The sequence below is a fragment of the Balaenoptera borealis genome (assembly GCF_965194805.1).
Source record: "Balaenoptera borealis genome assembly, chromosome: 17".
NCBI lineage: Eukaryota > Metazoa > Chordata > Mammalia > Artiodactyla > Balaenopteridae > Balaenoptera > Balaenoptera borealis.
The window spans coordinates 4,254,289-4,270,291 of record NC_138876.1 but is presented as its reverse complement, the minus strand read 5'-3'; the positions used below and the strand labels follow the sequence as shown (position 1 = coordinate 4,270,291).

At 51.2% G+C, this 16,003-nt stretch overlaps 1 protein-coding gene across 2 annotated transcripts in view; it reads right to left on the bottom strand.

Moving 5' to 3' along the window:
* COL22A1 (collagen type XXII alpha 1 chain) overlaps positions 1-7,466 on the bottom strand; it is a 263,198-nt gene extending 255,732 nt beyond the window's left edge. Inside the window, exon 1 of one of the 2 annotated variants that reach the window (XM_082364599.1) lies at positions 7,029-7,466. The gene's annotated coding sequence lies outside the window, so the exon portion shown is untranslated. Of the gene's footprint in view, positions 1-4,969; positions 5,965-7,028 lie in introns of those variants that run through there. The other variant, XM_082364598.1, reaches the window with a different exon arrangement.
* Between the last annotated feature and the right edge of the window lie 8,537 nt (positions 7,467-16,003).

Sequence of the window (16,003 nt, the reverse complement as noted above, 5' to 3'; positions counted from 1 at the left end):
CCCTGCCCAAGGGAGCCTACGCCTCTGTCGTCACTGTCCCTCTCCAAGGGGGAGAGGAGGCTCCGGGAATTTCTCCCATCAAGGGGGGCCCCCTGTGGGAGGGACCTCTGCTCATGCCCTCTGTGGTTTGCTGTGTCGAGTAAAGTCGGGTTATCTAAACCCCATCTGAGCATTTATTGGTGGGAGAATTCCACAGGAGGAACAGAAGAAAAGCCTCTTGAAAGGTTCTGTCTGAGGAAAGAACCACTGCAACCCCCATCCTCCTTCCTTTTCACCTGAAGAACCACCCAGACACGGCTGATCGACACTTGCTAACGCCCTCATGCCTTTATCCAGCCAGGGACCTGCTCTCTCACTCACTGCTTCGTGAATCGGCTCCCTTGCCTGTCCCTCCAGGCAGCTGCGCATTTCTGCACCCACACCCTCCCTCCCTGACCCAGCACCCACCCACTCATCCCGCACAGATGCACACTCACGCACAGGCACGGCACCCCTCCCCACTCCCACCCAGGTCTACGCCGGGGCTGCGGGGATGGAGATAAACAAGGCAGAGTTCCTGCCTTCAGAACGGTACACGGTAGCTGGACAGGCCCCAGGAGGAACAAGGCATTTAAACATAGTGTGGGGAATTCTCTGCTTTCCTGCAAGACTCAGCATTACCCCTCCAGGAAGCCTTAGGGGAAAGCCCAGCCTTAGCACACAGCACTGTGACACAGGGAAGGGAAGGAAGCATAGGGGAAAGAGGCTTCTGCGCTTATCTGGCCGTTTGTCCTTAGCCGGCCACTTAACTCTCTAGGTCTCTCCTCATACATGAAGTGATGACTAACTACCTGTAGGATTGCTGCAAAAGCTACCTGGGGGGAGTGTGTAAGCACGCAGGGCCAAGGTCTGCATTCTGCTAAGTGTTGCTGCACGGCGAGCGGTTGGCTGGGGAGTCCTCCGCAGCACAGAGCACCTGAACCCTCACCTGAGGACCGTGAGCAGCTTGGCCTCTGGGCTGCGGGGTGTCTGCCCCTTGATTCCCTAGGCACACCTGACCCGCAGCAGGCATTCGGAGCGTGTTAAATGGACGACCGGATACACCCCTGGGGGAACTGACCAACCAAAGAGACAAGGGATTATAGGTATTTGTGTGCGTCACTTGAGGGAGAGGGTGATCAGGTGGGTCGAGGCACTTTCTTTTCCAGCGCAGGAACAGTCTGGTGTGGCTGACAGGGAATCCTGGGGCCTGTACGACCTTTGAAAGGTCCTAGAAAATTGACCTACCAGGCATTAAGGATGTCAGACCAACTCACTGACCAGAGGTTCCCAGGCCCTGAACTGACCCGTATCATGTTTTCTCTGGTGATTCCTGGACTCGAGCACAGAGATGCTCTAAAAGGCACTGAACCACACAGCTAGCCAAAGAAGGGCCAAATTCAGACCTAAGCCAGACTTACACACACCAACACGGCCCCGTCCGTGAATCCAGGCCCCCTGAGCTCAGTGGGGCCCCCAACAATGCCCAAGGTCCAGAGCTGCCTGGTCATCACTCAGACTCCCCTATTGATGGGGAAGGAGAAGCTTCCATCATGCGTGTCTGTAGGTGGAATGCTGTGCCAGACCTCGTAAATATCAGTACCGCTTTTCCAATTTTGATATTTCATTATTTTATTGTGATTTAAACCAAGTTGTAATTTCGTTAATCCAATACTACATGCCAGGCACTTGATTATCACCATTTTGAAATTACTTCCTTCCACAAAGATTTCTTGAGTTCCTACTGTGTCCAGCATTGTACAGACACTGGTAGTTCAGAGATAAGAAATATAAAACCCAAGAACTCCAGGAACTCATTGCCTAGTGGCAGAAACAGACCAGCCCGTGGTGGACTACAGCAGTTGATGATGTAGAGCTGTCGCAGCATGGGGTGCTAGGGGCGAAGCACTCCAGGCAACCCAAGATGCAAGGAGAGCCCACGCTGACTTGCCCACAGCAACTCAGGAGCAAGCGAAAAAGCTGGGATGCCATTAGGTGTTTCTTCAGAGGCCTGGAAACATCCCACCCAGGGATGCCCATCGGCTTTGCTGAAGGCAAATGGGGACCATGGCACCACTGCCCAGTGGCCTCACAGCAAGCATTAGATCGGGCAAAACATACCTGAATTCAACCTTTCAATTATAAACAGAGTACTTCCTATGAGCCAGACACTGCACTAGGTAAACATGTTTTAGTATTCACTGTGATTATCCTCCAACTGTTCAAATGCTGGAGTTTGATTGATGTGTACGTTTGGATATAAAATTCTGAAAGGGTATTTGTCAGAGCGTTACTATTGGGTAAGCTGGGGGGATGAGAACACAGGGCTGTTGTCAACATTGTTCCCCTTGTAAAAATACGCTTTCATTACTTTCATAATTTAAAACATTCTAATGAGAAATATTTTTTAAAAAGAACAAAGATCGTCTAAATGGTGTATTTGCCTCTGGATAAATTCTATACCTTTACCTTATACACTAAGGCCATGTGGAATTTTGGTTCAGGGTATGAGTTTTGCACTAAGACGTGGGTTTGAATCCCAGTTCTGCGGCTTACTAATTGTGGGACTGAATGTCCATAAGCCTCAGTCTATCCATCTGTACAGGGGGGTAGCGGCATAGCCGATTCACAGGAGTAAGTGATGTGAGACCGCGTAGTACACGGCCTGGCACCCTCTGGCATCCAATCTCAGGCTCAGGGTCACATTATTTTTGTTTCTACAGGTGTCAAAAAATGTCATGGGAAAGGGGATTTCAATTATTCTAAGTACCTCCAAAAACATGAATTAAGGGCTGGCAGACGGAGGTGGCAGGGAGAGAGCTTTCGTCTTAACGAGGTATCTAATGATGTACCGGACTCCCTTGGGAGGTGGTGATTCCTCTGTCCCTGGACAGAAGAAGGTGGGCAAACGCTGGGGGACAAGATTCAGGCACTGGATAAGGAGATTGGGCAAGGTGGCCGTGATGGTCATCTTACAGCCTTCAGGTGCAGGAGCCTATAAAGGGAATCCCCCAGCCACTCGGCTGCCGGGCAGTTGAGGCCAGCTCCAACTGGCTCAGATCTGCCAGTTAAAGGAAAGGTTTCTCCTTCGAGAGAGTTCCAACCAAAGGACGGTGTAAATTGCTATTTTTTTTCTCAAAATTGTATTATGAACCAAACTTTAAAAAATGAAAATGATATTCTCATCTCTACCAGAATGTAGACAGAATTAGTTAGAAGTAGTGAGCATCCAGTAACTGGGAGGGTACAAGCAAAGGCAAGTGGGCAGCAGGAGGGAACTTAACTATCTGATGGGGTTTGTCCCCGAGGGTTCTGACAATGTCCACGACCACGGCGGGCTGGTGGCTCCGCGCATTCCCTGGGTCTCGGCCAAGACTTCCCTTTGTCTGGGCCATGATGTTACTCGGCTTTCAGCCTCTCATGAATGCTCAGTCCCAAACCTCCTGAGAGCCATTAAAATGGCCATGCCCTTTGACCCAGAAATCCTATTCCTTGGGAATAATCTGCCGGACCGCATCGAAAAGGGGCCGAAGTCACGTGCAGAAAGATGCTAGCTGCGGTGGCCAGCGAGAACGGTGAGCATGTCAGGGCTCATCCACTTGAAGGGATTCTAAGAAGCAATAAAAAATGGTGCTTACTAAAACCACAAAGAAGGTGACCGATTTTGCTAAATAGTAAAGCTGAGGAATGGTACATGTCACAACATTCATTCATTCAACTCTGCATTCATGTGGTCATTTACTCATTGCAAAGTGCAAGGCGGAGAGGTCAGTGTGGCCGCCTGGCCTCGGTCTGGTCTTCTCAGACACCAACCCCACCTCCAACACACACACACACACACACACACACACACACACACACACACACACACACACACAGAGGCATGCATGCACGCACCCACAATGCCGAGTCCTGGGCGGGAAGACCAAAGGGCCAACCTCTCTATGCCCAGGTACCTCTTGGTAGACCTGTGTTTGAGACCCACCTCTGTCTCTAACTACAAAGCAGGCGAGTCACTCACATTCTCCTGGACTCTATCCCCCCATCTGTATAATGGGGGAATTATACTTTTCCCATCTTGCCATATCCCTCTTCCTTGATTTTTTTTTGTTATTTTCTTTTTATTCACAAAAATATTCTTGTTATTTTATTTAATAAAAATTATTAAAAATTAAAGTTATTTTTGTCAGGCAACCTGCCCTGTCTTCAATTCTTGAGCAGGAGGTTTGGCTAGATATCCTCAGGGACAATTCCCACCCTAAAAAAATCCCCATGGGCCTTTCTCATTCTGGTTCTCCCCGGCCGGCCTGCATTAGTAATGATGGCTCCTTCTGTTGATGTGACAAGGGTTTTGATCTCCCAGACATAGTTTTGAATCCTGACTCTTGTATTCTCTCTACCTGCCCTCAGGTAAGTCATTCAATCTCTCTCCTTCCGTTTCCTTGTTCACAAAACCGAGATATGAATGATCCACATAGAGTTCACCGTCCTGACCCAAGTGACCACACAACCTGTGTTGGCCTCTATCAGCAGCAGCACTGAAGAAGCGAAGCGGGAAGAAGGGAATCAGCAGAATTCTAGGGCTGGAAAGGAAGCACTTAGGAAGGGTAGGATCTCAAGCTGGGAAAAGACCTTAAATGTTCACCTGGCCATCAAAGTTCAGATTAGCCCCTCACCAGCACTGCGAAATGGCCATCCAACCTCAGTTTAAACCCCTCCGGCACTTGGGGCCCACCCCCCCAGTGAGCGGATCCAGGGGGGTGGATCTGCCCCAATCTTCCTACTGGACTGGAATCCAGTGTCCAATGAAACTTCGCCCCCTGGCCCTCCTTCCACCCTCTGGGGACCAAGAGAACCGATCAGCCACCTCTCCCCAGCGTCCCTCCAGATTCCCGTGGCCACGCGTTTTCTTTCCTCCACACCACAGCATCTTTCCTATGGTCGCACTGACCTTTCCCTGTGAGCCACGCCTCTGTTCCCAGGACATCCTGCTTTCTCTCCTCTGAAAGTGCCTTCACTTATCTGTAACCCTCTTAGAATGGAATCAGACCGAGAGAGAGAGAACCTGACTCATCCAGTCCAGAGCCAGCAAACCCCCTGCAGGTCACACAGACAACCGGGCGTGACCAGAGGGCACGTGCCTGGCCGCAGTGGGCGGCTCCTCGGAAGGCCTCCCGGGGACACAAGCCAAAAGCTGTCCCATCTTCTCATTTTTCAAGAGAAGCCAGAGATTAAGATGCGTACATGACATCTCCTGAACATTTTATGCTGGCGAGTAATTAAAACAAATGTAAAATAACCTAAGAAGCATTAAAACTGTCTGTGGGCTGGATCAGCCTGTGGGCCACTTCTTTAACCGTTTTGTTAATATGAAGAAACTTTTGAGAATCTGATGAAACTTTGAAGAAGCCCCATAAAAAAAAAGTTACAAACAAATTTCTGCTCCCATTTGTAGGGCCCCATGGATCCCCCGGAGGCACTCCTGGATCCCCAGGAAAGGAAACCCTCATCTCTTCCAGCCTCTTGCCAGACCTGGGAGGCCCAACAAACACAAGGTGACAATCTCCCGAAGTCACGCAGCTGGCCCCTGAGTAGCAGCGTGACAAGGAGATCTAGGGTGGGGTGAGAGTGTTTCCTCCCCACAACCACTGATGCCATCCCCTCCCCAGATCTGGGAAGCAGAGCAAACTAAGATGCACCGCATGCCAGCGAGGTCCTAGGCACTCACAGAGCTCTTCCTGCGTCATTTCGTCACCTCCACTTGGCAGGTGAGGAAACTGAAGCTCACTGGGTACAGTCCCCCCAGCTCGGGGCAGCCAGAGAAAGCGACTGAGTTAGGACCAGAAGGCCAGATGAGCAGCAAAGCTCCTGCCCTTCACCTGCATCTATGCCAGCTGGCCAGCACACCCAACTCGGCCTGCCTCTAGCAATGCACAAGCCCCGGAGCTTAGAACCTTCCCGGAACAACTCATGAACTAAACTAGAAAGGGCCTGAAGATGCGGCCCATCACCGAGGGGGGCAGGGGGGGGCTCTCACAGCTCAAATCTGGCCTCCTAGGATTTTGCCGGGTGTACATCCTCAATGAGACACAGACAGACTGGGGCCTGAATGACCTGTACAGAGACAGGGGTGCCCTACATGGTTCTGGAAGATGACAAGTAATGAAGTTCTGGGGAGGGAGACGGGGCACGGAGCGTCAGGACGAGGCCGGTTGGGCTGCCTCCTTCAGGACATGCCTGATAAGCGTGTCCCCTGTCTGTCATCTCTGAGTCTAGACTTGAGTGGGGAGAGGGAAGGGCACATTTTCCAATAAAGTGACTAATTCCAGTTACACTCTATAACCTGGTACAAGAAACCCGGGTCTGCTACAGAGGATGGATTTGCAGAAAAAGAACAAAAACACCTTCCTGGGCCAGAGGATGTTGGGAGAGGCGAAATCCACTGCTCAGACAGGAAAGAGATTTAAATTTAGACCAACATGCAAAGTTCCTGGACAGTAAATACAAAACCAAAGGGCAGCTATTCTTCCCCCACTTCACTCTCTTTGTGACTTTTTTTGTTTGTCCTGTTTTTTTGTTTTTTTCAGTCTTTCTGGCTTTTACTCCAAATTTCTTACTGGAAGGTTGAAAGAAGCTGGGATATCTCAACAACTCTAAAAACAGCAATCGGAAACAAGCCCGGCATCTGACACGCTGCCCTCAGCCCTGGGCTCCTGCCTCCTGGGGGCTGCTCAACTATAATCCAACAGGTGCCTTCTCACCGACTTTGCTCCTTTCTACTAGAAAGCTCAGGCAAAGCACAGACCCACCTCGCAGGACCGAGGTCACTCCCTGAAGAGCTCAGCGTGTTCTGGCTCCAGAAGGAAACAGATCCTAGTTAGGAGAGGGCACTGTCCCCAGGGCGCACGCCCCCAGGACTCTCCCCTCCTGGTCATGGGGAGATGGGGGGGGGAAGCCTGAAGCCCCGTGACCTCCTGCAGCCCCCAGCGGAGACGAGAAGCCGGCCTTACCTGGCGGGGGGAGAAGCTCAGAGGGATGCCAGCTAGGGTCCGAGTCCTGGCGGATCCACAGGAAACAGTGTCTGGAGAAGACGCCAGCCCCAGGCAGCCCCCTCCTGAGGGTCACCTGCCAGCGACCCCCCCCACCCTTCCCCCAAATCTAGCAAACTGACTCTCCAGATAAGACTTGTAATAGGTCTGGGGGCCCCCCGCAGGCCAGGGGTCCGGAGAGAGAGCTAGTTTTCAAACAGATAACTAAATAAATACAGTAAAAAGGTAAGGCTTGGCACTCAGAGAATAAAATAGAAAGTGTGTGAGAAACAGAAAAATAGGGAAAGGGGAGACACTTCTTTGGGGAGAAATGCAGCAGCCGCAGCCAGCCCAGCTGCTGCGCAGGAACAAAGCTGCTCGGTCCCCCCCGGGGGCGAAGGGGCCGGAGCGGTGGGATCCCCAGCCGGGAGCGCGGAGGGCGGAGCCCGGCGATGGGCGGGGCGAGGAGGGGCGGGGCGAGGGGCGGGGGGAGCGGAGAAGGAGACGCTTGGTCCCCCGGAGCGGGAGGGGCCGGAGGGGCGGGAGGCCTCCCGGAAGAAAGAAGAGGCAGCGAGGCTGCGTGCCTGCGGGGGACGGGGGCAGGGGGCAGGGGGCAGGGGGCAGGGGGCAGGGCCCTGGGGAGGGGTCAGGGGAGCCGGAACGGCGTCGGGCTCCAGGCGGTAAAGAGGAAGCCCAGGACAGGGCCCGACAACGCTCCGTCCAGTTATAGACTTCAGCGGATATTTTGGTCCCTCTTACAGCCGGGTCTGAAATAGCCCCCTCCCTGGGCAGCTGCCTGCAAGTTTGGAAAGTTTGGAGGGGCAGGGGGACGGAGGTTTGGGGCTTTGCTTTTGTCCCGCACAGGGAGTCCCACTCCTGTCCCAGCACCTACCTGTCTCTTCCTGCAGGTGGCCCCCTTTACTGGCTCTCAGGACATCCTGGGGGAGGGGTGGATTGATGTCCTTACTCTGAGATGAGGACTGTGAAAGTTCAGAGGGAGCCACTGTCACTTGCCAGGGCCCCTCGGCAGAGCAGGGACGGGGGCCCAGGTGGGTCTGATGAGAACACTTTCCTTCCTAAAGGGCTTCCCAGACTCCAAAAGCAGAGAAGGAACAGGTGCTGGCCCTGGGGGCTCTTCTACTTTTTCTTGCTGACTTCTGTTCCTAAAAATGGGCCAGGCATGGGTATTTTGAACTAGATGAGAACATGGCTTAATTTGTATGACCTCCCTCACCCCTCTTCCACTCCCAATCAGGCTCCTAAACTCTGGGGCGTCTTTATTTGGCCGCCTGCTGGGTAGCAGGGATTTAATAAACAGGCAGTATGGGGCTCATCTGTGACCCAGGGAATCCTCGGCCATTGGCCCCTTCCTTCCTCTCCTCCTAATTTCCCACTACCCCACGACAGTTCATTCCACGCATGGTTGCTGAGGGCGCAATTGGTACCAGGCAGAGTGTCAGGTGCCAGCTAAATGGAACGCAGGAGGCGTGCTGGGGAGGGCAGGCCCTGCTGTGGGATGGCAATGCACTGAGACAGGTGCCCTGGCTATCAGAGTCACAGGTAGGGTGGGGAGGCGGGGAAGAGAGTGATCGCACCTGCGTGAGAAGGCCGCAGGGCACAGTCACTTAACACATGGGCATCACGGGCCCAGTGAGTGCCCAGGCGCGGGTAGCGGGGTGAGCCCAGGAGGGGTTGCCTAGGCGCATCTTCACAGGGAGACAGACAGAAAACAGGGAAGCAGACCATCACGTTGACTGACCATGTTACCCTAAGTGCAAAGGAGACAGAGAAGAGGGACGAGTCAGAGAATGAATGGGGGGGGGGCAGACTCTAGATTCAGCACGAGGAGGCCGAGACTAGAGATGGGCGCGTCCCCTGCCCCACTCTGTGCGAAGGAGGGGGCCAGGGCTAGCAGGGTGCCCAGAGCTCACGGGACATGGGGACCGTCCAGGCAGAGTGAAGGACTCAAGCGTGGAGTTGAGGACCCTTGTGGCCGGGGGCCAGGCTGGAGAGGGGAGCAGGGCACAGGTGATTGACGGGCACTGGGGAGGCCTGCAGGAGAGCGTGGACTCGAGCCGGATGACCAGGAGTCTCTGAAGTGCTTAGGGGGGCAGGGGCATGGCCAGTGGGGGGGGCATCATAGAGCCCATGGGCAGTGGCAGGGAGATGAGCTGGGAAACCATTCAGTCTCAGAGAGAGAGAGCACAGTAGGCTCACTAGAACAGCAAGTGCCAAGCCCCGCAGTGAAAACGAGCTTGCACATTGGAGGGGCAGCCCAGTGGGGTCCCCGGAATAGCCTCTCCCCTCTGACGACCCTTGAGACCTAGTGAGGGAGGTCTGGCCCACGGGAACAGAATGCCCCCTGCACCACTGAGAATGTCTCTGGGTCCCTGCCCTGCAGCTATCCTGCCACCCAGCGCTCTCCGCCTGCTCCAGGCCCCAGGCCTCGCCGTGACTGAATTTGTCCTCACCATTGGCAGTGAACAGTGTCCTCCCTGCCACACCCTAACCCTCAACCTCCCACCTTCCCTTCTGCTGCTGTCACTGTGAAACTGTGATACAACCCTCCTTGGGTTGGAGAAGCCCCTGGAGACCAGAGGCCTCCCCCTGCAGCTCTCCCTTCTCGCTTGAGTGCCCAAAAGACCAGAGAAGAGGCCAGAGCCTGGCCCACCTCAGCGGCCCACCTTCTAGCCCCTCCTCCAGACCAAATCTGTTCACGAAAACGGATCCGTGTTTTCACAAGGTCATGCTCTGCCTCCAAGAAGTGGACGCTAGGATTCGCTTTGTTCCTCCACCTCTGCAAAGAGAGGCCATGAGGCTGCAGGGGTGAGGAGAGGGCTCTGGAAAGACAATTCCAGAAAGTGCTCTGTCTCACATCCTTCCCCTTCTGGACTCTTTCTCTGCCGGGATGACAAATTGTTCACATTTCTGAGATGTATTAAACAGAAATAGAAAATATGTGCATCATTATGCACACAAAAATATACGGCTATGCATTAGACAAAGAGTTAGAAAATGTCCCCCTGTGACTTGACTTCTCATTTCTACCGCGCATTTTATCACGGTGATAATTAACGCCACAGGTAAATATACACAATAACTTTAAGGCCATTGCCAGCCACAATTCATATTTCTGTGTGGAAATATCATGGGATCGTCTGCTCAGGGTTTCCCAAAGCTGCAATCCAGGTGCCACATTTCCTCCTGAAGTTTCTGGGTAGGAGTCAGCTGCCGAGCTCATTTGGGTTGTTGGCCTTTGTTCCTTCCTTGCCTTGTAGCACGGAGATCCCTGTTTTCTCGCTCCCTGTCAGTATCAAGGGTGGCCCCCAGCATCCCTTTGGGGGGCTGGTGCTCTCCATCAGTAGCTCACAAGGTAGCTGTTTGCTTCTTCCTGGTCCAGCCCAGCTGGAGCACGGTCCTCTCGTGTCTTTTTCTACCTTCTTTTGCCACCAGCCAGAGAAAGTCTTATGATTTCAGGAGCTCATGGGATTAGATGAGGCTCCCCCAGATAATCTCAGATAACCTCCCTTTATTCATGTCAATTGGGCCCCATAACATACAATCACTAGAGTGATATCTCATCACATGCTGACATTCCAGGGGTTAGGGAGGGACATTTTCCTGGGAGTCATTGTTCTGACCTACCATGCCCTTTTTTCAAAATTCTGCACTTACTGAAATTTGTAATTATTCATTTTCTTCCTCTTAAAAAAAACTTGTTTGTTTCCTGTATTTTTATTTGACTCCAATCTCTGTGAGGACAGTAAATGTATCTTCTTGTTCACTGCTATGTCCCCAAGTCTAGCACGGCGCTTGGCATATAACAGGTATGAACGATATTTGTGAAATGCATGAATGAGTGAAGGAATGAATGAATGATGGTCTAAATGACTCGCACAGGGCCAGGTGGTAAGTTTTAAATCAGATTGACATGTTAGGATGCACAAGACTGAAAGGTTAAAAAAGATGAAAGTCACAGAAAAGTGATGGGGCCAAATTGGTGTAGTTGGGAGGGTGCCTGGGGGCAGTGGGGCATGTTTGGAATGGATTCTGGGCAGAATCCTCCCTCCACCCACCAGCCTCCAGAGGGATCCTTTGAAAATTAAATCCAATGTCTTTATCTCTGCTGCAAACCCTTCTGTGGGGCTTCCCCTTATGCTTAGAATCAATTCTGAAACCCCAGGCCACCATGGTCCTTCACACACTGCCCAGATCCCTGTTCTCCCTGCCTTCTACCTCTGGACCCTTACCATGGAGCTCCAGCCACAATGGCCTCCCTGCCTTTCGTCCAAGCCGGAGCCCCACTTCACGTTCAGGACTTTCTCGTGGCTGTCCCTCCCACGAGAGCCCTCCTCAATGGTCACATTCTCGTCCACGGAGGGCTGAGATCAGAGGCCCCCTCCTCAGCAAGACCTTCACACCACCTCATCTATGTTTACTGCGGTATTGAGCATGATATCCAAGGTACAGAAACAACCTAAATGTCCACTGATGGATGGATGGATGGATAAAGACAGTGTGGTACTTACATACGATGGAATATTATTCAGCCTTGAAAAGGAAGGAAATCCCGTCACCTGTGACAGCACGGATGGATCTTCAGGACATTCTGCTCAGTGAAACAGGCAAGTTGCAGAAGGACAAACCACTGTATGATGCCACTGATCTGAGGTACCTAGAATAGTCAGATACATAGAAGGTGGGCACAGAATGGTGGTTGCCATGATCTGGGGGAGGACAAAATGGGCAGTGCTGTTCAGTGGGTATAAAGTTTCACTGAAGCAAGATGAATCAGTTTTAGAGTCTGTATAACAATGTGCACAATATGGTATCAAGATGACACACTTAAACATGTGTTTAAGAGGGTAGATCTCATGTTAAGTGTCCTGACCATAATAAAATTAAAAAAAAAAAATCCAGACCAGCCCCACATCTCTCTCTGCTCCCCACTTGGTTTTGTGATTCTCCGAGGCCCCTAGTGCTTTCTGACAGCATATTTTATGTTTGTGTGTTTCCTCTTTGCCTCCCCAACCAGAAACAAGATCCAAGAGGCTGGGAAGTTCTGTTTCATCCTTCGTGCTCAGGACAGTGACAGGCCTAGAGCAGGGAAGAGCTGATCAGTGAGTGGACTCAGTCATGAGCCTGATGTTTCCTCCTGAGACACCCTAACTTCTCCAGGAGAGAGAGCAAATAATAATAATAACTAAACAACAACGACGTCAGTCACCACGGCCATGGATTAGGTACCCGTGGGCTACATACACTTCCAGACGCTTGTGTGTCACTTCTGAGCCCAGCTGGCAGGGTGACGGGCTCAGCCTCCTCTCGCAAATACAGAAACGGAGGCTTGGTTGTTGAGAAACTTGCCAGAGTTGTTCACCTGACTTCAAATCCAGGTCTGTCTTCTTCTAGAAACTTGTGTTTTCTTCTACATATCCCAGCCTGAAACATGACTTTAAAAGTTTCTTTTTTAGCGTGAAAATGCTCCAATTTCTGAAAAGTGGGTTGCAATGGTCTGCTGAGAAATCAAATGCTGGTTTCCTGGCAACTCAGAATCTCCTTCCTCCTGGGTCTTGCCCTGTGTTCCATTCAGGGTAATTCAGCCAAAGAGACTGTGTCACTAGCTAATGGTGTGATCCTGCCAAAGCCACTTAACCAATTCCTGAGTCAGTTTCTTGCCCTGGGTGTGAACCCAGGCCCCAGGCTTCCCTGTTTTAGAAGTTGGGTCAGTTACACCAACATCAATAATTCCTTCCCTCTGTGGAGTCCCCTCCTAAGATTCCTGAGCACCCCAGGGTGATGTGATGGCCCACATCCAGGGACCTTCCCTGTCGGCCCTCATCTTCTTGGTTGGCAGCATCTCAAGCCATATACTTCTATTTTCCAGGTGAGGGAAGCTAAGTTCAGAGGTTAACTTGTTCTGTCTCAGAGCGCGTAAAGGCTGAACCATTCCCTGATTGTGAAGTCAATTAAATGATGTGCAGTGGATCAAAGACAACCAAAGTAATATCATTAAACATGGCAGCAATTATACTTCCAGGAATGTATTCCTCAACAGCAAAGATATATTCCCAAGAATGTTCAGATCAGCGCTGTTTACAAAAGAATTGGCAGTAGTCAAGATGTCCAACACTAGGGGATCGGATGAAACAAATGACGGAAAGTCATCCAAGTGGTGATATAAAGTTATGCTCATTACCATGTAGAGACACCCAGACTGTACTGTTCAATGGGGGAAAAAAATAAAGCAGATTAGCAAAGCAGGGATCCCCGCTTCTCGTTCCAAAAATCTTTATTGAAGAGATGATTTTGTAGCTTTCACAATATCTCCTGTTCATTCGAGTATGTTTTGTCGGGTACAGACCCAGACACATCCTATTCTGTAAAATGAGAACATACTCCTTACACATACCATTCTGTAGCTTGATGTTTGGCACCTAACACTGTGTCTTGGGCACCTGTCAATGTCCGTTCCTTTAGATCGACCTTATTCTGTTCATGGCCCCCTTGCTTTCCATCTGTTCTCTAATTCCACACACATTAGATGCCCATCCCATGCCAGGAAGAGCTTCACTAAGCTTGATGAATGGAAGGATAGTAATTTCCATCATGATACCGCAACGGACAGATGGCTATTCCCACTTTTTTATTCAGTTTTAGCGTGCTGTGATAAACATCTTTGTATGTATATCTCATTCTGTTCTCTACCTGTTTGTGAATTAGGCAGGAGGGGTCCTAGTAGTGGCCCCAGGTGGTTTAGGATGTGTACAACTTATTTTCTGATAGATATATTTTTCTTGGATCTCTTAAATGTTAGAGCCCAATAAAGAAATATGGACTTTACCCTGGACAGGGCAAGAGCCACAGGGGGGCTTTGGAGATGGGAGGCTGATTTATAAACCGGAGTTTTAGGAAAGAGGGAAAAGTCAGGGAGTCGCATGTGTGGAGTGTCTAGTATCTGCTCAGCACTTCCAGAGCTGGTTATGCCCAGCCCACGGTGCTCCATGAATATACTTGATGTGAATGAACGAATGACGATACGGAGTGTCCTGTCATCCCCATTGTAAAGATGAGAAAACAGACGGGTTTACGACTTCCTCCACACCCCGCTGCCGGGAAGTGCTTGCTGCTGCTCAGAGGTCAGTCTGCATCCACACGTGGGCAGCTGGGAGGGGGAGGGCACCAGGGCCAGGAGCCCAGTGAGGATGGACTGCTCACAGGGTTGCCATCTGGTGATGGATGCCTGTGGAGCGAGAGCTCGAAACGCAGGACAGAGGAGTAATGCCCGTCTGAACTTTCCAGAGACAGTCCTGGCCGCATGGAATGGCATTATCTGTCCCAGTTGTTCAAGAAAAACAAATCCACTTTCCTAAATTACACGGCTGTTTGTATTATAGGGATTACACATCCTCCCCCATCTGCTGGGCAAGCGTCCACTGTGCTGGGCCTGCGGCTTTGCAGCATCAATTATGCTGACAAACTGCCTGTGTTCACACGCCCAGCCTGGCTGTGCGCTCACCCACCTTCGCTGGGAGTGAGAAGGGTGCCGACAAATATTTACAGAGTGAAAGTAAACTGGGCGGGAGCTTGGACAACGGATTAGCCCGGCCCTCAGGCTATCTGGACAAGGAAAGGGCTGGAAGGGGCCCCCTTTTGTCTGCAAGGGTTGGGGAGGGGGCCCCATACATGGTCTCGGAGGGAGGCCTTGAAGTCCAAGCATCATGCCCGGCGAGGACACAGGGCAGAGTTGGGAGACTTCACTTTGTAGCTACTTTATTTATTTATTTATTTATTTATTTATTTTTGGCTGTGTTGGGTCTTCGGTTCGTGCGAGGGCTTTCTCTAGTGGCGACAAGCGGGGGCCACTCTTCATCGCGGTGCACGGGCCTTTCACTATCGCGGCCCCTCCCGTTGCGGGGCACAGGCTCCAGACGCGCAGGCTCAGTAGTTGTGGCTCACGGGCCCAGCTGCTCCGCAGCATGTGGGATCTTCCCAGACCAGGGCTCGAACCCGTGTCCCCTGCATTAGCAGGCAGATTCTCAACCACTGTGCCACCAGGGAAGCCCGGGAGACTTCACTTTGAATCCTGTATTGTGGTACCTGTACCGTGGGTTCAAGGATGTAGTTCAAGGGTGACTAAAATGTAGTTTCCTAACATAAATGAGAGCCCTTCTGTGAAATTAGCCACAAGTGCCAGCACTTAGTAGGTGCTCAGAGAAGCTAGCCATTGTCCTCTGTTGAGCCACATGGTCTTACGAGAGTGGTCTGCACGTGGGGCGCGGGCAGCGCTGAGAGTGAACGAGGAGAGGCGTGTGGGTACAGCAGAAATGCAGGCAGCCCCAGGCTAACACGCATGACTCAGTGATTGGTGCCCACTCTCGGCCCTGCTCTCAGGTAAGGCACCTGCAATTTTCACCCTCTGTGGGGTCAGGGTTAGTTAGGTGAGCGCTGGGAAACTGCCTGCCTCTTGGCGTTTCAGAATTTCTCTGTTCTCATTCAATTGCATAAGACAGACGTACATTTCACTATCTATTTTTGTTTTATTGTGACATTTCAGACCACTTAAAACACTGCTTTTCTTTAACTTTGCTTTTACAGGACCCCATATTTTATGTGGTCAAATTTGGGGGGGCCCCTACTTATCTCCTTACTGTAGATTTTTAATTGTGTTTCACTTTCTGTTTATTTTTTAATGACTTTTTTTTTTTTAAAAGAGCAGTTTTAGGTTCCCAGCAAAATTGAGAGGAAGGTACAGAGATTTCCCACATACCTCCTGCCCCACACATGCACAGCCTCCCCATTACCAACATCCCCACCAGAGTGATATTTTGTTATAAGTAATGGGCCTGCTTGGACATATAAGATCACCCGAAGTCCACAATTTATATTAAGGTTTACTCTTGGTATTGCATGTGCTATGAGTTTGGATATATGTATAATGGTGTCTATCCATAATT